At 45.8% G+C, this 19,001-nt stretch overlaps 1 protein-coding gene across 1 annotated transcript in view; it reads right to left on the bottom strand.

The window, feature by feature from the left end:
- Window positions 1-9,275, bottom strand: part of KCNJ16 (potassium inwardly rectifying channel subfamily J member 16) — a 403,319-nt gene extending 394,044 nt beyond the window's left edge. Inside the window, exon 1 of the mRNA XM_081580874.1 lies at window positions 9,192-9,275. The gene's annotated coding sequence lies outside the window, so the exon portion shown is untranslated. The remainder of the gene's footprint in view (window positions 1-9,191) is intronic.
- Window positions 9,276-19,001: the final 9,726 nt, after the last annotated feature.

Genomic DNA, 19,001 nt, shown 5'->3' with positions numbered 1-19,001 from the left:
TCAATGCTGGGCTTGGCAGGGTGGGGTAAGGATTGTGGATTCTCTTCTAAGCACAATAAGAAGCTCCTATTAAAGCAACTGTACTCCAATAAAAATTTTTAAAAAGAAATGCCAATTAAGGATAGGAAAATTAGAACATCAATGAGAATCGTAATGCAAAGGATTAAAACACTATAGATACATTAAAATCTGTAAACTTACAATGATACTAAGGGAAAAAAGGACCCCATTAGTCACATTTGGAGGGTGATAGAGAACCAAATGAATATTTTGAAAACGGTAAATAAAAGACAATCAAACTTTTGTCTTGCTTTTCCTTGTGATCTATAAAAAAAAGAAATTTCCACTTGTAGAAGTTTTTCACCAAAATTAACATAAAGTAAAATTAAAGAAGCAAAATTTTAATTAAACAATTTTAAACAGGGGACTTCATTGCTCATGTGGAGAAAACGAAATCCAAAGCAACAGGAATAGAAGCAAGGAAAACAACTGCAAAGTTAAATCAGAAATACACACACACACACACACACACACGTATATTCTGATGGCTTGGGTTGTGACAGTGACCTTGGAGATGGAAGCTGATGGATTTGCAGTATATTGGGAGATCAGGGTTAAAAAGACTCAGTACTTGGTGTGGCTTGGGGTGGGGGAGGGGAGTAGAGAAAGAAAATTGCCCAGAACTCGAAGACATTTGATTTGAACAGCGGGGCAGGTGGTGTCCCTGCTGTCATGGGAAAGCTAAAGGTGGCCAGGTTTGCGTTCCCAGTTGGTGCCAGTGGCCAAGAGCTCACCTGCCAATCAGGAGATGTAAGAGACAGGGGTTCGATCCCTGGGTTGAGAAGATCCCCTAGGGGAGGGCATGGCAAGCCCCTCCAGTATTCTTGCCTGGAGAGAGAGGAACCTGGGGTCATAGGGTCACAAAGAGTCGGACATGACTGAAGCACCTTAGCACACACCCAGGCAGGCAATGCGTGTAACCCAAGAATTCTGCTTTGACCCCGTTGTGTTTAAAATGCCTGCTGTGTAGACTGGCCATACAAGTGCAATTCTAGACAGAGGCCAGATTTTTGCGGCATCTGCATTTTGTAAACAATTGAATTATCAGTGGGGCTTCCCTGGTGGCTCAGTGGTAAACAATGCGCCTGCCAATGCAGAAGACCCGGGTTTGGTCCCTGAGTCAGTAAGATCGCCTGGAGAAGGAAATGACAACCCACGCCAGCATTCTTGCCTGGAGAAACCCATGGACAGAGGAGCCTGGCAGGCTACAGTCCACGGGGTCACGAAGAGTCAGACACGACTTAACGGCTAAACAACAGCTGCCAAAAATGAAATGGAAATTTCTCCCCTACAACTCCCTATCAGTCCTAATTTCATCTTGGGATGGGGAGGAGCTAATTCCTTGCTTAACAAACCCGCAAACATTTGAAAGAATGAAAACCACCACTTACCACACATCCAGTACATGCCGAGAACTTTGCACACCGTTTCTTATTTGGACACAGAGGGTCTCTAGGGCAAGTGTTTGTGTTGCAACTGGACAGGAAACAGGGGCATAGAGGGCACCCCATGCAAGGTCACAGAGCTACCAAGTCAAGGAGCTAAGTTTCGGTCTAGCTCTGCCTCCCACATTCGGGATTACAGTCGGCCTCCCAGACACCGAGGAGTAAACACCAGCGCCCTCAGTGTTGCTCGCACAGCAGGGTTTCCAGGACATGTTGCCATTCTGAAAGGCCCCTGCTAGTGGCCTGCATCAGCAAGACCTCTCATTAAATCTCGGTCCTTCCAATGAACACATCTGATCTGACCAAGGAGGAGTACACCCAGCTTCTGGTCAGACGCCTTCTTACAATGATGCTGGACATTGCATTAGAGTAACCACATCACACTGCTGGCTCATATAAAATTTGTGGTCAACTACTGTCTAGCCAGGGCTCCCACATCCTATACTTGTGCTGTAATTTTTTTTGCCTAAATTAAAAATGTCAAGATATTTGAAACCCGAGTCGTTTACCTAGCACATTAGTTATTCCTTCCACTTCTGTTGTAAATACAAGTCTAAGAAATCACCCTTTTGTCTATGTTCCATTAGTGGATTGAAATGATATTTGAATGATAGAATCAACATTTTCACGTCATAAAAATCACAGCTAGGATGTATTGTTTCAGATATTTTAAGTCTCAGTTTGCTCATCTGTAACATGGAAATCGTCATAGTAACAAGGGGTAAATGACAAATTGCCTGTGAAATGCTGAGCCATGAGGTCATATTTATCCACTGCTCAAAATTTTGGAAGAGTATCTTATTTTAAGATGTTGTACGCAGTCTCTGGTAGCAAGCCACTCTCTGGTCTAACGGTGGGACATTGTATTGGAAAAGTATACAGAAGCCAAAATTAATAAACCCAAAGCAGCTTTTCCATAGAAATCAAGAGCAAAGGATTTTCATATGTAGTGGAGAGGAGCAACTGCCCGCTGGAGGCCACACCCATCTATCCCACCAAGAAAAGGAGCTATTTTGGGAGCCCAGAGGGAGACGATCCTGGAGAGACGGTGACTGCAGGGAGGCCCTCAACCCCCCCCCACCCCAGCTTGTCTGGGGCCTGCGCTCAGCCTGTGCGTCCATCTTAGCTAGGATCGCCCAGGGGACATCGTGAGACGAGGCTTCACACGCAAGCTGTTTGGAAGGAGATGGCACAGCCAGAAGATGGGGAAATGAGACTGGGAAGAAAAAGAAAGAGCTATTATTTGATGAACCTATTTGCAGGGCAGGAATAGAGACACAGACCTCGAGAACAGACGTGTGGACACAGCTGAGGGAAGGAGGGGGCGGGACGGATTGACACAGGAGCACTGACATATACGCTCTCCCAAGAGTCTCCTCCACACCACAGCTCAGGAGCATCAGTCCTTCTCCCAAGGGTCTCCTTCACACTGAAGCCAGGAGGATCAATCCTTTGGCGCTCAGTCTTCTTTATGGTCCAACTCTCACATCCATACATGACCACCGGCAAAACCACAGCTTTGACTAGATGGACCTTTGTCGGCAAAGTAATGTCTCTGCTTTATAATACGCTGTCTAGGTTGGTCATAGATTTTCTTCCAAGGACTCTTGAGAGTGCCTTGTACTGCAAGAAGATAAAAAGTCAATCCTAAAGGAAATCAGTCCTGAATATTCATTGGAAGGATTGACGCTGAAGCTGAAACTCCAATACTTTGGCCACCTGATGGGAAGAGCCGACTCATTAGAAAAGACCCTGATGCTGGGAAAGATTGAAGGCAGGAAGAGAAGGGGACGACAGAGGATGAGATAGTTGGATGGCATCACCGATTCAATGCACATGAGTTTGAGCAAATTCCGGGAGATAGTGGAGGACAGGGAAGCCTGGCGTGCTGCAGTTCACGGGGTTGCAAAGAATCAGACACGACTGAGTGATGACTGAAAAACAACATGCACTACCATGTGTGAAACAGAGAGCTAGCAGGAAGCTGCTGTGTAACACAGGGAGCTCAGCTCGGGGCTCTGTGATGACCTAGAGGGGTCGGATGGGGAGGCAGGGAGGAAGGCTCAAGAGGAAGGAGCTATATGCATCCACGTGGCTGGTTCATGTTTGTACAGCAGAAACTAACACAACACTGCAAAGCAAATATACTCCAGTAAGAAAGACAAATTTAAGAAAAAAGAATTATTACTAAGCTTAGTTACCACTGAGCGTAAACACCCTAATTCCCGCCGGGGAGCTCGAGGGCCCAGGGTAGAACGTATGTCTCCGAGTCACCCCATCTCGGGTGACTGGTTACCTGCTAACTCCCAGCAGTCACAGGATGAGCCTGCCTGGGGTGCGGCTACTCCCCGAGCAGGTCCACGGTGCCCTGAGCACCCAGGCCGCTGTCGGCTGGTGGGAAGGGAGCCGGGACCCCACACACAGCGTGAGCCGGGAGACGGCAGAAGCAGCACGGCCAGGAAGGTTTCCCGAGCCGGCCCTCCACCCTCTAACAACCGAGAGGTCAGAAGTGTCCTCTCCCTGTCAGGATGCCCGGGCCACGGAAGCCTTAACAGGAGAAAGGCCAACACCGGACAACTCCACAGGGACAGTAATAACAAGCACGATGTTTCCTAAGCTAAGGACTTGAGCAGGCATTTCTCCAAAGACCCACAACAGCCACGAAGCACATGAAAAGATGCTCAATCTCTTTCTTTACCAGCAGGGCCACCAGGGAAGCCTAAGAATACTGGAATGGGTAGCCTTTCCCTTCTCCATCGGATCTTCCCGACCCAGGAACAGAAGCAGGGTCTCCTGCATTGCAGGCAGATTCTTTACCAGCTGAGCCACCAGGGAAGCCCTCAACATCTTTAGTCATTGGGGAAATGCAAGTGGAAGGTGAGACACTACTTCATTCCCCCTAGGACGGCTATGATCAAAAGTAGGGAAGGTGGGGGACCTCCCTGGTTGTCCAGTGGTTAAAACTCCATGCTTCCAACGCCGGGGGTGTGGGTTCAATCCCTGATGGGGCAGCTAAGATCCTACAAGCCTCACAGCCGAAAAACCAAAACATAAAATGGAAACAACAAATTCAACAAAGTCCTGTAAAAAATGGTCCACAAGAAAAAAAAATTTAAAAAGAAAGGGAGGAGGATGGACAGAACTAGTAAGTGCACGTGAGGATGTGGAAACAGTGGAGCCCTCCTGTGCTCCTGGTGGAGCGAGAAAGGGCAAGGACTGTGGTAAACAGAACGTTTCTCAGTTAACTCAGAAAGGCGACCAGAATGTGCGTGTGATCCAGCAACTTCACTTGTGAGGACAGACCCAAAAGAATTGAAATGAGAGACTCAAACAGATAGATACTTGTACATCAACCCAAGTGTCAACAGATGAATGCACTTTTTAAATGTGATATATGCATACAATGGAATATTACTCAGCTGCAAAAAGGAATGAAATTTTAATCCATGCTACCACATGGGCAAATCTGCAAAACATTATGCTAAGTGAAATAAACCAGATACAAAGAGACAAATATTGTATGTCTACATTTCTATCAAGTATTTAGAATAGGCAAATTCACAGAGACAAAACGTAGGTGTTACCAGAGGCTGGGGCAGGAGAAATGGAGAGTTACTGCTCTGTGGGTACAGAGTTTCTACTCAGGATGCGAACAAATCCGGAAAATAGATCGTAGTGAATGGTTAGCCAAAAATGTCACTGTACTTAATGCCACTAAATTGCACACTTAAAATGAACAAAATAATGAGTTTTGGTATATACATTTTACCACAATAAAAACATCAAAACAAGCTTATGTTTTGAAAAAAAAATAAAAAATGAAGAAAAAAATTTAAGAAAGGAACTTTGGAACCAATTAATACAGCACATTTAAGCCAGGACTGCTATCTGAATGCCCGAAGCTTAAACATATATAAACAGGAGTTTGCAAAGTATAATATTTCAAATGTGCAAACATGCACATTTTAATAAGCCAACAACTGTTACACCTGTTGCCAGATTTCTCTTTCATTGTTGCTATGAACTTCATAATATGACTGACTATTTTCCTTCATAGTCCTATTACTATTACATCACTAGATCCTTTCTGGTCGAAATTAATGTGGAATCAAGTTCAGAGAAGCTTTTGACTTTCATTTTTTGCTCAACTACTTTTAACATGACATTCCCCCAAAATGTCAAAAGCCCATAATTCATCAACTTTTCTATTTTGCCTCCTCCGTAAGCACATCTTGTTTTTTCTTTAGTAGAATAAATTTTACAGTTGAGCGTGAGGCTTTACCCATGACAGTGTTCCAACAGTAAAGTTCATCTTCACCCCTTGCTTTCCAGAATCATAGTCCATGCGTGCTCAGTCACTTCAGCCGTGTCCAACTCTTTGTGACTCCATGGACTGTAGTCCCACCGGCTCCTCTGTCCATGGGATTCTCCAGGCAAGAATACTGGAGCAGGTTGCCATTACCTCCTCCAGGGATCTTCCCAACCCAGGGATCGAACCTGTGCCTCCCACATTGGCAGGCAGATTTTTTTACCACTTGAGCCACCAAGGAAGCCCCAGGATCACAACCCACCCCTTGCCAATGCCTCTGACATGAGCTTCGGTCCTCCCTACATGATAGGGAGACATTTCTATTCTTAACAAAATAAGCAAATCTGTATTTGAAAATCACTATACATTTGAAAAACAACCGTTATAGAATAGTCACTTTACCAAATGCTTTCATCCTTAAAAAGGGAAGTTATTTAAGAAATTAAGTGAATGTACAGATGCTGATTTGAAAAGATACATCTAGTGACAAGGATGAGAAAGGGTCCTGGTTTGGCTTGCATGTCTTTTCATAAATAAAGGGCATTGTTTTTGCTCTAAAGAATATACATATTTATGCTAAAAATTCAAACAGGTATAAAGGTGTATGGTGAAAAGCAATTTCCCACCTTTATTTCTCAGAGTCCCATTTTTATTCCCCAGAGCTAATCACAAATTGCATTTCCTAGGTATGCTTTTCAGACATTTTATATGCAAATATAAAGGTATGCATAAATCATAGGTATCATGCATAAATGCTGATATGAAGAGATTTGGAGAGGGAAAAAAACAACAAATTACATGAGTATGTATAGTATCATGTATGATGCATTATGCATAGGTATATTTTTATAATTATATATATAATGTCTGAAAGGATTAGTAGGAAATATGATTTGTGATTCTCTCTGGGGAGATAGAAATGGGAGTCTGAGAAACAGAGGTGGAAAACTACTTTTACTACACACTTCTACACACTGTTAGAACATTTAGCATAAATATGTATTGTTTTTATCTCAAAGAATGTATTTATAAAAAGACAACATGCAAATGACGTGAGGCCCCTTTCTCCTGCCACCAGGCACAGCTCTGCAGAGTCACTTAACCTTTCTGAACTTCATTTTTTTCATCCTTAAAATGAAATTACTAATTTATATCAGTGGTTCTTTAATTGGAAACCCCCTGGGTGTTCTTTAAATACAGATCCCTCCCAAAGGTGTATTAAACTGGACTCCCCAGCTTTGAGGTCCCAGAAGGAAAATCAACAAAAGTTCTGCAAGTGATAGTGTTGCCCAGTGATGATTTCACTCTAAATTATTCTTTATAACCGTATTTGTTTCTCTCCTGTTTCCAGTCAATCAATAACATTTTTTGATACTGAAATATAATTATGTTCACGGAGCACTAAAGGTTGGGCGCTGAATAACTGACGCTTTCCAACTGTGGTGCTGGAGAGGACTCTTGAGAGCCCCTTGGACTGCAAGGAGATCAAACCAGTCATTGGAAGGACTGATGCTGAAGCTGAAGCTCCAATACTCTGGCAACCTGATGCAAAGATCCACCTCATTGGAAAAGATCCCGATCCTGGGAAAGATTGAGGGCAGGAGGAGAAGGGGGCAACAGAGGATGAGATGGTTGGATGGCATCACTGACTCAATGGACATAAACTTGGGCCAACTCTGGGAGACAGTGAAGGACAGGGAAGCCTGGCATGCTACAGTCCATGCAGTCGCAGAGAGTCGGTCATGACCGAGCAACTGAACAACAATAAAACTGTCTGAATGTTCGTGTCCCTGCAGAATTCCCGTATTGGACTCCTAATACCCAAAGTGATGGTATTACGTGGTGGAGCCTGTGGAGGGTGATTAGGTCATAACAGTGGAGCCCCCATAAATGGAATCAATGCACTTACAGGAGACCCCGCTGAGCTCCTACCCCTGTCCATCGTGGGAGAAGATGGACCTCACCATGCTGGCACCAGATCTAAACTTCCAGCCTCCAGAACTCTGAGCAATCATCTCTGTTGTTTATAAGCTACTCAGTCTAATTTTTGCTATGGCCCTGAAAGCGCCAGCACACAGCTTTAGGAGTGAAACACTGACCTGAAGGAATTTTCCGTCTAGCCGGGAAAACAAAGCAGAAATAACCAAGATGAGCCAGAGCTCACAGCACACGCCACAAGATACACTAACGTCAATTTACATCACCCCACGGTGTCTCCTCCCTGCCAGCGAAGAAGGCTGACCCATCTCAGACTTCCTGACTAGCAGATAATCTCCTACCTGGTTCTTGCTTTCGTCCAGCCTGGAATCCTTGATGAGATGACGCTAGAAGTTCTTCACCAGGTGGGAACAGACAGGAAGCTGTATGATTAAGCAGGGAGAATGGGAACTCACTTAAACTGAGCGAAGGTTCACCTTCTTAGTCAGCAGCTCAGCTAGGCATGGTGACTGCTGGTCAGGAAGCAGGACCTCAGGGGGACTGGGTCCAAGTCCTTCGGGGATGTTGGATTCCAGGACGACGGGCTCTCACCCTTGACAAAGATGCCAGTGCCCCACAGGGTACAGAAATAGCAGAGGGCTAGCTCTAAAAGGACCAGAAAGCCCAGGACAGGAGACAGCAACTGGATGATGGGGGAAAACTGCCCCCTTCACTTCTCTGTAGCAACAGGATGCTCTTCGTGACCTTGGAAAATTTACGCAATGCCAGTGACTATGGGTAGCTGAGAGAAGAGGGACAAAGAGAACAATGAAGACAAGGAAGCACCCCAATAATTACTGAAATCTACTTTTCCTCAGGAAAGGGCCAAAAAGAGGTTCAGAGTCATAGCTAAGTCGATTTAAGAAAAATACACGGATATGAAATATTGTGAGCTTCCTAAGTGGCGCTAGTGGTAAAGAACCCGCCTGCCAGTGCAGGATAGGCAGGTTTGATCCCTGGGTCTGGAAGATCCCCTGGAGTAGGAAATGGCACCCCACTCCAGTACTCTTGCCTGGAGACTCCCATGGACGGAGGAGCCTGGCGGGCGGCAGTCCATGGGGTCGCGAAGAGTCGGACAGGACTGAGCGACTTCACTTTCACTTTTCCCTTTCATGCACTGGAGAAGGAAATGGCGACCCACTCCAGTGTTCTTGCCTGGAGAATCCCAGGGACGGCGGAGCCTGGTGGGCTGCCGTCTATGGGGTCGCACAGTCGGACACGACTGAAGCGACTTAGCAGCAGCAGCAGCAGTGTGCAAAGTAATCAGGCGTTAAGACTGAAGAAAGGAAAAGGCACAAATAGGCAAACAACTCTGAAAAGAGAGAGTTTTAAAATACACAAAACACTTCTGTTCATAACCCCAAATCCTGGGTTAAGTCCATTTCACCTGCCTGACTCACCAAGGTCGTTTAAAGACTCACACGTCCTCCAAGCAGGAGCACGGAGCCTGAACAGTAAGATGTTGGCCTGAGCGGTTTTCCAGGAACTCGGCATCGGCTGCATGGAGTCCGGTCTGAGCCGGTTCACCCCGGACAGGACCGCTGACGCGTCAACGGGGCATGCGCGGGTCTGCGAGCTTGGGCAGATGAGGCGGGTGCTTTAACTATGCCTGCGCGGAACAATGTTGAGCACACGTGTTTCCAGTCACCACTTCCCTGGTGGCTCAGATGGTAAAGAAACCGCCTGCAATGCAGGAGACACGGGCTCAATCCCTGGGTCAGGAAGATCGCCTGGAGAAGGGAATGGCCACCCACTCCAGTATTCTTGCCTGGAGAATCTCACGCACAGAGGAGCCTGGTGGGCTACAGTCCATGGGGTCGCAAAGAGTCGGACAGGACTGAGACTGACACTTTCCCCCTCTGGCCGCGCCTGCGGCCACTTTTACTTCTTTATTCCTTTCTCTCATCAGTAACCACCCCCTAAGCCCCAGGGGGTACGAGTCCTTGCTTCGGGCGAGATGGATTTAAGATCCGTCCTTCTGTCTCCCCGCTTGGCTGCAATAAACCCTCTCTTGCTGCAAACCTGGGCGTCTTGGAGTTTGGGCTTGCTGTGTGTACGGGGCGAAAATGAACCTGCTTCAGAAACAGCCTTTGCTCAGTGATGACCCTACAGAGCATGTGTCCTACTTTCCTATGTGTGCTGGTGGAAAAAGGCTCCTGTTTACCATCTATTTGAAATAAAATAGTCACTTCTTTAAATTATCATTTAATCAAAACCCTTAATTTTACCTAAAATAATCTTATAATTTCAGTATTAATATTTTAAATGATTTGGTCAAACCATGTAACTTGAGTTAACCACAGAAATTCCCTGTTTGCAAACCTCACTTAGTATGTGTGTCCCCTCCCCAAAGCCCCTTAAAGAGACAACCTTTCAGAACTCCAGTTGTGCAAACCAAGATGTATCTTTAATGGGTGAAACAACTTGATTCTCAGTAGTCAGCACTCTCTTCATTTCATGAGCTGTATAAAAATGGTGAAAAATATAAACCCTGTCTATAATCAGTTTAGAAATACATTAGGAAAATGTGATTATTGGAAATAATGAAGGAGATGGTCAGATTGGATAAAAAAGGAAAGGGTACCAAGGAGGGAATGGGGTTGGGAGGATGAATTGGGAGATTGAGACTGACATATATACACTATTGATACTATGTATAACGTAGATGACTGATGAGAACCTACTGCACAGCACAGGGAACTCGACTCACCGTGGGTGACCTGGATGGGAAGGAAACCCAAAAACAGAGGATATATGTATGTGTAGTCACTGTGCTGTATGACAGAAACTAACACGACATTGTAAAACAAGTACACTCCAGTAAAAAAAAAAAAATTAAGGGAAGAAATTAGCTAGTAGAGCCAGGACAGGTATTCTGAAAATAGGTTGTAAAAAGTAAAGATGGATAAGGCAAATAGCTATCCTGAATACCTGGGGCCTGAGAAGGACTTCTCTAAGAAGGCATTTCCAGTTGATGTCCACAATGGATCACACGCTAGTGCAAGGCGATCCTAGCTAAACACACTCCCTCCATCCTTGGAAGCGGCTTCAGCCAGTGCTGGGCGCCTCACTCTGAACTCGCTGCTGGACGTCAGGGATCCTGGGTTGAAGTCCACGCAGAGCACCCACCTGGCTGCGTGACTCGGTCACCTGATCAAACACAACCCTTGAGGTTGCTGTGGAGGTACTTTTCAGGTGGAATTGACCTTTAAATCTATCAACTTGGAATAAAGTATTTCTCCTCCATCATGTGGAGAGACTTGTCCAATGAGATGAAGGACTTAAGGGACAAGACTGAAGTTCCGAAAGGGGAAGGAATTCTGCCTTCAGGCAGGCAGCCCTGGGTCTCCAGCCTGCTGACCTACAGATTTCGAACTTGCCAGCCCTCACAAATGTGCGAGCCAATTCCTTCAGATAAATCTCTCCAGCTGTCTTTATTGTTATTGTTTAGTGGCTGAGTTGTGTCTAATTCTTTTGCGACCCCACGCACGGTAGCCCGCCAGGCTCCTCTGTCCATGGGATTTCCCAGGCAAGAGCACTGGAGTGGGCTGCCATTTCCTCCTCCAAGGACTCTTCTTGACTCAGGGATCGAACCCGCATCTCCTGCGTTGGCAGGCAGATTCTTTACTGGTGAGCCACCAGGGAAGCCTGTCTATGCATTTATCTATACATTCATCAATCCTACTATTGGCTGTGTCTCCATGGAGAACCGTGACTAGTATAAACCTCTCTGAGGTTAAACAACACGACAAAATTTAGGGGCATTTTCTTCCTTATCAAAGACAGCCACCCTAAGGGAACCTGAATTCTCTTTGTGATAAACTGTTTCCTTGCCAATGGTGGCTATGTCTAAATGATTTAAGTTAAATATCTGAACACTGACCGATTGATGCTGGACACAGAGGTGGTTTCCCAAAACTAAAATGTGGAGCTAATTGTTCCTAAACACTGAGTGCTCATGGTACAAAATGGAAAGGACCTTTTCAAGTAAAGATTTTCAAATTCAGGATAAAGGTAGCAGAAATAGCCTAATATTTTCCAAAAACCCCTTTTCTGGCTGAGTTTTGGGAAGTAACTACAGCACAAAGTACTGTAGTGGAAAAAGATTTTTTATCTTTTTCTCATTAGTCTCATTATCTATTTCATTTTGAGAGAGAAATCTGTGCTCAGCCAAATATCTTGAGATCAATGAAATCTCCAAAGATTATATTAGCAGGATTGCAACTTGACTGCTGTATTTCAGTTACACAGGTCCCCAAATGTCCGTGGCTAACAAAAAAGGGATCCTGTTACCAGTTAAAGTTCCTATCTCAAGGAAATGAAAATGATTACTAGCTTGCATGCCTGTGGGTATTGCCCTAAAGTAAAGCCAAGAATTTCAATTCCAAGTGGTCAAGTTATTCTGTATGCTTCAAAGTTATGGTTTCTACATGGGATTAAAAAAGGGAGGCAGTCCATCCAAGGTTACAATGGCTAATCCCCAAACAAACAGTTCAAATAGATGCTACAGTACCAATTCAGAAGACCAGATGCATGAGAGGATATCTTAGAGTTTATTTGGGGTATGACTTATCTCAAGGGACGAATGCAAACAACAAAACATAGAGATATGGCCATAAGGGATCATGGATGATCAGAGACAAAAATCTACTATTTGACTTGAATAAGGAAGCATAGGAGAAAACAATGGGGGAAAACATGAAACGGTAAGAGTGCAGAGTGTTTCAAATGCCCAGGTTAGTGCCACAGGCTTTATTTTGTGGGCTGATTACTTCCAGTCTTTCCATAAATGAGAAGAACATACACCAGGCAGCAGCTGATCCCAAAAGAAGGAGCTATTAACACATGAGATAAACCTGAACTCAATCCAAGTGTGAAGTCCAGTGTAGGCAGCCCTGGGTGAGCCCAGCAAAACCACCACCAGCCCACAGACCTGTGAGTGAGAAACACGTTTGTCAGTGCAAATCCCTGAGGTTTGGGGCTGTTTGTTATGTAGCATAACTATAGCAGCAACTGTCTAACAAAAGTGCAATTGTGGAAAAATCAGTCTACCCATGAGGACTAGGAATACACTGGAACAAGAAGATAATTTAGAGAATTATTATGGATCCTCTAGAGAGATTTTTGCCCCTCTGACACTAGAATGTTTAGGATGCAATAGTCCCATGTGCTTGGCTTCCAGAGTCAGGAGATACAGAATAAATCCCCTATCTAATCTATGGTTTGCAGGCAGTCCGGGCAAGAAATAAATCTTTGCTGTCAGAGACCAGTAATGTTCAAGCCTTGCTCGTTCCCTCAGCATCACTCGGATAACCCTAATGCAAGAAGGGTGTCCAGGATTCATTCAGCAGCTCTCGGAAGTCACGGGCTTCTGTGCTTCCCGTGTTCCACCCTTTCTGCTTCTGTGAACAGTGATGCCTCCGCTTCAAGTTTCCGGCTGACTGTGGCCCTTCCGGTTCAAGATTAAGGGACGCGCCCCAGTCTGGACTGTAAGAGAGGCTAGGAAAACAAGACTATTTACCTTTTCCAAGTGTACAGCGAACAGCAGGCTCTGCCTGCCGTGAGGAGGGGGGCAGGGATGGCTTCTGAGCAGAGAGCCCGTGGGTCCTCTGAATGTCGGGAGAGACGCTGCCCGCATTTCCGATCCCACCCTGTTCTTTACTGAGCACTTCAGTCTGCTGGTTCCTTCCCAAAGCTCACAGACATCATCCCCCCGACCCCAGCCCCCATGTTACTGATGAGACGCTGGATGGACTCAGAGCATCTAACTCAGAATCTCAAAGAAAAAGCCACGGATCTAGGATGACTCGGGTAGGAGGCTGTGCGAGGCAGGCCTGAACCTGTCGGGCCGGCCTGCCTGTCCCTGAAGCCTTTGATGCGCACGCCCTGTGTGTTAAGACTCCCGCTGTCCTCAGTCTGCAGTCTCCGCAGTCAGCGACGCCGCTGCCCGACTCCTCCGGACGACAGAAGAGGCGCGGGACACAGACCCAACAACAAAGCCGGTCCCTGGAGCTCTGAACTAGCCAAAAAGAACAGGAAAAAAAAGGGCAGATGATGATTTTTTTTTTTTTTTATGCCAAAGCCGGCTCCAGTGAAGCCAGCGAGCGCCTGCTGTCCCATGACTTGTAACAGTAAGCGGGGCTCGGGTTCTCTTGGCCTCAGAGGAAACGTGCCGGGTCTGTTTGTAATTCTGCAGCTCACAGCGTGCCTGTCAGAGGCTGGCCATTCATTTCCACTGATGACTCTCTGGCCTTCTGAAAGTTTCGCAGGTCCCAGAGCCAAGAGTCCGGGCCCCAGATTCCCCGAGGCCGGCGGCCCTCCCCAGCGCGTCGTCCACTTCCCGGCACGTGCCTTCGCTGTCTCGGGAGAAAGGACTTTTTGCTGCCACTCAGGAGGCGGCAGAAGCCGAAGCCGGTTGGGCAGTGAGGTCTCACCCCCAGAGCAAGACGCCTCCCCCTTAAACACCGGCGCCCCGACCCTTGCCGTCAGGATGGCGGTCTCCCTCGACCTCGCTGGGAGAGGCAGCCCAGAGGCCGCGGCGGGACTGGATGCTGCGCGGACCGGCCCTCGCTCTCCGCGGACCCGCGTGGCCGCCCTCCCGCCTGGGTGGCCTTCCTCGCAGACGGGAGCGGCCTCTCTTCCCAGAAACGCGGCTGAGCTTTCCGTCTGCGGCGTCTTGGGGGAAGTGACATCTCTGTGCTGGGGAATCATCTTGGCTTTTTCCCCTTTGGAAGGTGGTTCCCAGAGAAGGAGACTAGGTGGTTTTTTGTTGTTGTTGTTGTTGTTGTTGTTGTTTTTAACATTTATTTATTTGGCTGTATCCGGTCTTCGCTGTGGCATTCGGGCGCTAGAGCAGAGGCTTGCTGTATCTTAGTTCCCTGAAGGGGACCCACCCTGAATTCCCTGCATTAGAAGGCGAATTCCCAACCCCTGGACCATCAGGGAAGTCCTTCAATAAGTTTTTTTTAAGGAAGAAAGAGATCTCAGACGGCCCCCCCTGTTGGCACTAGTGGTGAAGAACCTGTCTGCCAATGCAAGAGACAAGAGATGCGGGTTTAATCCCTGGGTGGGGAAGATCCCCTGGAGGAGGGCATGGCAACCCACTCCAGGATTCTTGCCTGGAGAATCCCACGCAGAGAGGAGCCTCGTGGGCTACAGCCCATGGGGTCGCAAAGAGCCAGACACGCTGAAGTGATTAAACTACCACCACCACCAAAATATTGGCAACACTGGACTCTCCTGATTTCCCACTGACATCTCGAGCCATTTCTTCTCTTTCTCTTCCTGGAAATCTTCCCTCTGTATCTATTCCTTAAATGGGGCTCTTCTGGGTTTGGCCCAAATACCTCCTTTTATGCACCTCTTTCCCTTATTGTGAAGGCATTACATCTATTTCCATGGCTTTGAGGCTTCCCTCATAGTTCAGTTGGTAAAGAATCCACCTGCAATGCAGGAGACCCCCGTTCGGTTCCTGGGTTGGGAAGATCCGCTGGAGAAGGGATAGACTACCCACTGCAGTATTCTTGGGCTTCCTTAGTGGCTCAGCTGGTAAAAAGAATCCACCTGCAATGTGGGAGACCTGGGTTCAATCCCTGGGTTAGGAAGATCCCCTGGAGAAGGGAAGTGCTACCTACTCCAGTATTCTGGCCTATACGTCCATGGGGTTGCAAAGAGACACACATGACTGAATGACTTTCACTTTCACTTTCCATGCCTTTGAATCCTATACCCTTATTACCTTTATCAAGATCATGCCTTGGGACCTCCCTAGTGGTACAGTGGCTAAGATCCTGCACTTTTAATGCAGGAGGCCTGGGTTCAATCTCTGGTCAGGAAACCAGATCCCACATGCCACAGCTAAGATCAGAGATCTCAATTGCTGCAACTAAGATCCAGTTCTGCTGCTGCTGCTAAGTCACTTCAGTTATGTCTGACTCTGTGTGACCCCATAGACGGCAGCCCACCAGGCTCTGCCATCCCTGGGATTCTCCAGGCAAGAACACTGGAGTGGGTTGCCATTTCCTTCTCCAAGGCAGGAAGGTGAAAAGTGAAAGTGAAGTCGCTTAGTCGTGTCCGACTCTTCGCGACCCCATGGACTGCAGCCTACCAGGCTCCTCCGTCCATGGGATTTTCCAGGCAAGAGTACTGGAGTGGGGTGCCATTGCCTTCTCAGAAGACCCAGTCAGCTAAATTAATAAATATATATATACATTTTTTAAAGAGATCACGTCTCTGATCTTTTTTAAGTATTCTCAAGGCAAGAATACTGGAGTGGGTTGCCATTCCCTTCTCCAGGGATCTTCCCAACCCAGGGTTCAAACACGGGTCTCCTGCCTTGCAGGCGGATGCTTTACCGTCTGAGCCACCAGGGAAGCCCTGAGTGATTCTGAGCAAGGGCACTCTACTCAGCGCTCTGTGGTGACCTGAATGAGAAGGAAATCTGAAAAAGAGAGCATATATGCACATGTATAGCTAATTCACTTTGCTGAACCTCAGAAAGTAACACAACATTGCAAAACAACTTCAGTAAAAATTCATTGAAAACATAAAATGCTCTCCACATGTTCTGTCACTGTGACTGTTATAAAAGACAAACCTAAGCACATCACGCTCCAATTAAAATTGCTTTTTCTTATGTTACTCTTAGGATAAATTATTGGTGGAATGAATAACTAAATTATTAATTGTAGATTAATCAAATAAGTCAATAATGAAAGAGCAGCAGTCAGTGATTCTTCTTTAATTTCAACATAAAAAAAAACCCCACTATTTGGGGAACTCCCCTGGTGGTTCAGTAGTTGAGATTCTGTGCTCCCCATGCAGGAGGCCTGGGTTCAATCCCCAGTCAGGGAACTAGTGATCCCACAGGCTGCCACTAAGACCAAATGCTGCCAAATAAAGAAATGAACGAATGAATGAACAAAAAATGCAGTTTTAAGAAAACACTCTTTGGGGGGCTTGCAGAGCCCAAACCCTCTTATTGGAACTGCCTTTCTTCCTTTGCTGAACAAGTCGCTTCTCTTTTCTCTCTGGTAACCCTCGTCAGAGCTGCCCAGATAAGACAGAGAGACAGAGACACTTGGCATCTTAACAGTTCCCAGGAGGGTGGTAGCGCTTCCCACAGTTGGGTTTCAGGAAATTCTCTTGGTTCCCTATTATAAATTTCCTTTTGGTTAACATGGATTTGTTTTTCTTGTAACCAAATAGGCCCTAAACAGAAATAAAATTAGCCTTCTGCCTTTCCTTCTCAATATAACCCCAAACTTGTATCCAAATTGTAATTTGCAAAGTCATCATATTTGAAAGCTCTGGTACATGTCCCAAGTCCGGGGGTTCATTTGCTGAGTTCTTCACAAGGAAGCTATCCTTTGCCAAGAGAAATAAAAATTTCCCAGTTAAATGATATATTTTTAACTTTTTGTTTGGAAATGACTGCAAATTTACACATAAATTGTGGAAATAAAAATAATATAAAAAATACTCCTATACCCTTTACTCAGATTCACCTATTTTTAACAGTTTAACCCGGTTGTTCTAGCATTGGTACTTTTTATCTAAACATACAGCCATCTGGCAGTATCTTTTTTTCTGATCTATTTGATGGTAAATTAGATATAAATTAAATATAAATTAAATATATATAATAAATTAAATACAAATTACATATATCCAGGCAAGAATAATGGAGTGGATTGCCATTCCTTTCTCCAGGGAATCTTCCTGACCCAGGGATCGAACCTGGACCCCTACATTGCAGGCAGATTCTTTACCATCTGAGCCACAAGTTGTATGCATGCTAAGTTGCTTCAGTTGTGTCCAACTCTTTGCGACTTTATCGACTGTAGCCCGCCAGGCTCCTCTGTCCATGGGGTTCTCCAGGCAAGAATCCTGGAGTGGGTTGCTTCAGTAACTCAACTGGGATCCTCCAGGGGATCTTTCCGGCCCAGGGATCAAACACGCATCTCCTGCACTGCCACCAAGGAAGCCCCTAAATACATACTATCCTAAGAATGAGAATATTCTGCTATATAACCAAAGTACCATTGTACACTCCGACAAATTTAATATCAGCGAACGTTTTATCTGATTCGCCATTTGTATTCCAGTTTTGTCACTTGACAAAACAGAGTCCTGTAAAGTGATGCCCCACCCCAGCTCCACAGTTCAATGGCAAAGACGCCTCCTACCAATGCAGGAGATGCAGGTTCGACCCCTAGGTCGGGAAGATCCCCTGGAGAAGGAAATGGCAACCCAGTCCAGTGTTCTTGCCTGGGGAATGCCATGGACAGAGGAGCCTGGTGGGCTACAGTCCATGGGGTCACAAAGAGTCAGACACGACTGAGTGACTAAGTAACAGCAGCCCCCACTGCAGAGCAGGATCCTGTCTGGAATCAGGCATTGATTTGGCATGTCTCTGACTTCTTTTCCTGTGAAACATTTCCATAGTCTTTATCTTTCGTGATATTGACGCTGGAGGAAAATACAGCCCGTCTTTTGTTTAATAGAGAGTTACTCAGTTATTTGTCCCCCTGACAACAGAGAAGTCATCTGTGGAAGACACTTTAAATCCACACCAATACCCTGTTCCTCATCCAATTGCCTTCCTGTATTTAGAATCCATCGATGATTCTTGCCTGGTGTGCAAGGGTGTTCTCAGTGACGGCCTGGACCACATCCTGCTGCAATGGTTGGGGGCTGATCATTTTCCAAGTGCTCCCCTGCATCCACCAGTAGACCCAAGGCATCAACTGTTATCAAGAGTGCTCCTTTCTCTATTTATTTGTCTATTTTTTATATGAACTCATAAGTTCCTATTAATTGCTTACAAGGTGCCATTGTTTAATTCCTTCATTATTATTTAATAATTATATAATTCAATTAGTTTAACATTTAAATTGTCCTGGATTTGGCTAGTAGTAGCCTTGTGACAGGCATATATATATATGTATATACATATATATATATAAAGTTTTTTTTTTTGGCCACACCACACAGCATGTGGGATCTTAATTCCCTGAGCAGGGATCGCACCTATGCCCCCTGCTGTGGAAGCAGGAGTCTTGATCCCTGGACCACCAGGAAAGTCCTGGCGTATACATACGCATATATTTGTATTGAGCTTCCCCACCTTAAGTTTCACGTTCATCTTGTACTTCTCCTGCTCCAGACCCAGAATCAGCCATTTCTCTTAATCATAAAACTGAAATATT

Source organism: Giraffa tippelskirchi, chromosome 3, assembly GCF_054371585.1.
Source record: "Giraffa tippelskirchi isolate mGirTip1 chromosome 3, T2T-mGirTip1v1.2.pri, whole genome shotgun sequence".
Taxonomy (NCBI): Eukaryota; Metazoa; Chordata; class Mammalia; order Artiodactyla; family Giraffidae; genus Giraffa; species Giraffa tippelskirchi.
Note: the sequence above shows the minus strand (reverse complement) of the source record. Positions and strands in the feature narration are given on the sequence as shown.